The sequence below is a fragment of the Fukomys damarensis genome, unplaced genomic scaffold, assembly GCF_012274545.1.
Source record: "Fukomys damarensis isolate Sample0158 unplaced genomic scaffold, DMR_v1.0_HiC HiC_scaffold_11, whole genome shotgun sequence".
Lineage (NCBI taxonomy): Eukaryota > Metazoa > Chordata > Mammalia > Rodentia > Bathyergidae > Fukomys > Fukomys damarensis.
This window is the reverse complement of record NW_022900923.1, coordinates 24,694,227-24,699,307: the sequence shown is the minus strand read 5'-3', so window position 1 is coordinate 24,699,307 and position 5,081 is coordinate 24,694,227.

Below are 5,081 nucleotides of genomic sequence, written 5' to 3'. Positions count from 1 at the left end.
TTAAAAAAAAAAAAAAAAAAAAAAAAAAAAAAAAAACTTTGTGTGTGACATGATTTCACTTTGTAGCCCAGGCTGGCCTCAAACTCCTGGTGATCCTCCTGATTCAGCATCATCCCACCCCACACCCCCAAATCCGGGAATTACAGGAATTACACCACCATGGCTGAACTTTTAAATAAGCGTCAATAATGTCCAAGTCCATCTAGAAAACCAAGATAGATCTGTGGATCCATTAAGAATAAAGAACATAAACCCAGATTCTCAAAGCAAAGAAAGTAGGCACAGGTGACTACCTGTGTAAAATAATCTCCAAAGATTCTTTCACCCTGGTAATTTGGGGAGGAGGGTGTGACAGCTAAGGATTGAACTTGGAGTCTTAAGCACGTTAAGCACAGACTTTACCACTGAACTACATCCTCACCCCTTCCAAGTTGCCTTCAGAGAACCTGTTTGTAATACAGCATTTATTTTGTGGCAATCTAATTTATTCACAAAGAAGGCATATATTGAATGTCCACTACGCAGCAGTCGCTGAGTGATCCATAACATAGAGTTCGGAAGTAAATTGGTTGACTCCTGCACTCTGTGTTTTCCTAAATGGAATGGTAGGAATTTTCCAATTTCAGAAAATGTGGCCCAGGAACTCTATTCACAGCCCAGGACACTGAAGAACAGGGACTAGGTAAAGGCCATCAAAGGAATGGACACTGGTAAGCACGGTAAGCTGTGAAATGCTTCCTATTGGGACTTCGTATTAAAAGTTATCCAGGCTTCCAGTTCATCTTTAAAATGAAATGATGTAAAGACCCAATTCTAATTATACAGCTCTAATTTTCCCAATAGAACTTATAATTCCTTGTAAGATAAACTTGATTCTTCTAAACTTTCCAAGCAATTTTCTACAGAGATAAGACATGGGTTAGAGCTTAAACAGAACCAAACCTTCTATCTAATGTGGAGTTTAGGAAATGGAGTATTGCTTATATTTGAAAGATCTCCATGAGTGTTCAACACAATTAAATCAGAAGCCAGATATGGTTGCACACAACTATAATCCAGGCTACTCAAGAGTCCAAGGCAGGAGGATTGCCAAGTTCAAGCCCAGTATGGGCCACTTAGCAACTTAGTGAGGCCCTGTCTCAAAATGTAAAATTAAAACGGTTGGGGTTGTAGTTTAGTGAGAGGCCTTGTGTTTACCTCCCAGTACTGCAAAACAAAACAGAAAAACAAACAAACAAAAAATACAAATCTGTTTAGAAATACAGCTGATACTTGAAGTTCAGATTTCCTCTCCTGCCAGGTGTAGTGGTGTTGGTCTATAATTCCAGCACTTGGGAGGCTGAGGCAGGAGGATCGCTGTGAGTTCGAGACCAGCCTGGGCTACAAAGTGAGTTCCAGGTAAGTCTCAACTACATAGTGAGACCCTGTCTCAAAAAAAAACAAAAAACAAAAAACAAAAAACAGATTTCCTCTCCTGAACTATAGTATCAAACAATCAAGATATCTTAATATAGTAATTCCTCTCATGCTCAGTGGTAGGTTACTGAATTGAAGTATAACTTAGTCTTTTCTTCTTTATGTGCAGTGAAATTTGAAAACTTGGCCACCTATAGCCCTTCCCCAAAGTAGTTTAAGAATAATGCTATCAGCTTCCTTTTCTTCTTATTCTTTTGTTTTATATTTGTTCAGTTTACGGTTCTATTATGGTCTATTCTTTTGGAAAGAACTGATGTTGATTTATTTAGAAAAAAATAAGTTTTATATATGTGTTGATTTTCCAGGGTATTCCCTAACCCTGAATCTTAGCTGTGTCTCTTTAGCCTGAGTTAAAATTTTCACTATGAAATCACTCACATATAGGGTAAATTCCATTTCCCAAACGGCATGTTATAGTTTAAGTATTGGGTTCATTTGAGTCACACTCTGATTTTGTGTCTGAGTGCACAGCATAGGCAGGCCCTGGGAAAGCATTCTCAGAGCACTACATCAAGGAAAGGCTTGACACCTGCAGAGGGAAAACATGTCCTTCAAAAGACAGAAACGTGGGCCGGGGATTTAGCTCAGCGGTTCGGTGTCAAAAAGACAGAAACGCGAGAGCTCACAAAAAGCCGACCCAAGGCAAGGCCATTTCAGGCTGCAGAACAAAATGAAAGAAATGCATTTAGGAGCTGGGAATTTAGCTCAGTGGCACCCTACCTGTCCCACAAGTGCAAGGTCCTGGAGTTCAATCCCCAGAACCAGAAGAAAAAACAAAAGAAATGCATTTAGCTAGGAATGGCGGTGCATGTCTGTAATCCAGCTACTTTGGAGGTTGGGGAAGGAAGACTGTGAATTTAACATTACCCTAGACAACACAGTGAGCCAGTGTTTCAAGAAGGGGAAGGGGAAGAGGAGTAGGAAGGGAAGAAGGAAAGGAGAGAAGGAAGGAAGGAAAGAGAGAAGAGATAAGCATTTAGCTCAACTATTTCTGCAGGTTTGGAACACAGTCTTTCCCTGTAATGTTGCTCTCCCACTCCACCCACCCCTGGGACAGAGCAACTCCACTTTAAAGGAGAGACTATGGCTTCAAAGCACATGCGATTGAACCCCTTGTTGGTTTTACTACTATGTGTGCCAAAAGACTGAAAAAGTTAATAGGCTTCAGCGTCCTTCTGCTCCTTTTACGGTGGGGGTAGAAGAGGTAATGGTAATGTAGGAAAGAAGGGGAAGAACAGCACAGGTCAGAGACACAGCGCAGTATGAGTGGGTGATGCAAGCCCTTCTGACTTCTTGAAAAGTACAGTTTGGTTTTCTGGGTGTAAACCAGTTAAAGATTTTCTTCTGCTCCCCCCCCCACAGTATACTCTTACCCTTCCCTGGTCAGTCCTTGGATACATCTAGGTCCTAATTTGGTTTAAGTAAACGAGGGGATGGCCACGGAGGCAAGGCCTCCTATTTCCTGCTGAAGAGTGAGCAGTCATGTTTTACCCTCCTAACCCTCACAAAGCATGCCCTTCATGCCCTTCGTCACAGAAAAGGATCAAAGCAAATCCATTTCCATTCTCGGAAAAGCCGCTCAAAGCACGTGTTCTCTTGATGGTGCCGCTGCCATTTCTGTGTGGTAAACAAACAGTTATTGAACACTCACCTTGGATACTACTGGGGGATATGGAAAGGAATACATTGCTCAGAGAGGTTAGTATACCTAGCAAAGGAAATTGGCACATGCCTGAAAATGCTGAAACGCTGAAAAACCAAGCCCATCTTCAAGGGCTGATGGTGATGAATGCAGAAGGCTCCGGTTTATGCTTTGGTAATCAGGCATTTGAAGATGACATTTTAAAACAAGAACAACACTTTTTCTCTCCTCTGCTCTCCTTCCCAACCATCTGACCTGAAGATTATAAAGAGGTCTTTGGCATATTCGAGGTACAAGACACAACCAGAAAAACAAACTTTTTCCTTTCCACTTGCAAAAGACTGCTTATTTTGTTAGTAGTTCTAAGCCAACTTTCAGTCAGTCAATGGAGAGTATTATATTGAGGCCGACAAATATATTTAATAATTCACTATGGGAAAAGAAATTATCAAATCTTTTCAAATTATTCTGGCCTATCAAAATGATAGTTATTAGCCAGGTGGTGGTACATGCCTAACCCCAGCACTCTGGGAGGTTGAAATAGGAGGATCACAAGTGAGCCCAGCCTGTGCAGCATAATGATTTAGCAAGACTTTTATCTCAAAATAAAAAATGAGAAGAGCTAGGGACATAGCTCAGTGCAAGGCCCTGGGTTCAATATACAATACTATATGTACGTGTGGGGGGGTGGTAATTACTATTTTCTAAACATTTACTGTGCTCCAGATGCCACACTAAACTCTTCTATATATGCTATCACAATAAATGCCTATGGAATTTAAGGTAGCTGTTGTATTCCCTACTTTTTTTATTTTCTCTATTTTACAAGCAAGGAAAGTGAGACTTTATGTGGCTATGTAACTTGGCCAACTCAAGTGGTGTAGAGGTAATGCCCTACAAATGTAGATCAAGGTTGGCTTGATCTGAAGCCTCCTGCCTTTAGCTACATTATAATGCTTCATTGTGAAGCACTGAAGTCTAACAATGAATTTGCAAGGTGCCTTATCCACTCCAAAATATACCCCAACTACCTGTCTGAGTCATTTGAAAGTGCTGCAGTATTAAACACACTTAAAGAGAAGGCACATTGACCAAAGAAGTCAAGTTATATGTGTGCGGTCACAGGCAACATTTCTTTTCCTTATTTGTGGTAAAAAACATAACCAGAACAAACTTCTTCCTTTCCACTTCCAAAGACATTCACCGGAAGCATGAATTCTTGGTCTTTAAACAGCAACATCTCAGAATCTCAAAATACTGGGACTTCTGAAAATATACAAGGAAGGCCAGACACCACCAGGTGGACGTCAGGAACTAAAAATAGAATGCTCAAAACACAGTATGGATAGTAACATATGTGTATTATTTTTGTGCATGCGGACAAAAGTTTATCTCAAGATGGTGTCCACATACACATTTTTTCAACCATTATAAAAAGGCTGACGGAAGAGAAATTTATTTTCAAAATTAATAAAGAGCCACAATATACTGTTGTATTACTTGGAAAGCAAAGAAAGCCACTCAGCCCCTTGGGGCTGAGTTTGCAAACAGAAATTTCAAATGTGATGTTTGGCTCTGAAGGTCATTCTTGAAAGGGCTTTATTTTGTAGATAAGAAAACTTGGACCCGGCTGTAAGACATTATGATCTGACCTAGGGGTGGAGACATTATCAGGCAGCTTTGATTTTCTGCTGCCTTCCAGAATAGCTTCTATGGAATTCCAGAATTACCAGAATTCTGCTCATTTCCCAAGCCCATTGAGGGTGCTAAGAAGGGGGCGCTTCCAGGCCTTGAGACCAGGCCTCTACAGGCTCCAAAGGCAACCACCCTTGCCCAGCCCAGGGCTCCACCGGCTCTCGCGCCTCGCGTGGCTCTCTTACAACAAAGCAAATTCGGTTTCTCTGGTTCTGGATTTAATAGGGAGGTCCCCTAGCAAACCTATGCACCTTGGAGGCGGCGAAGG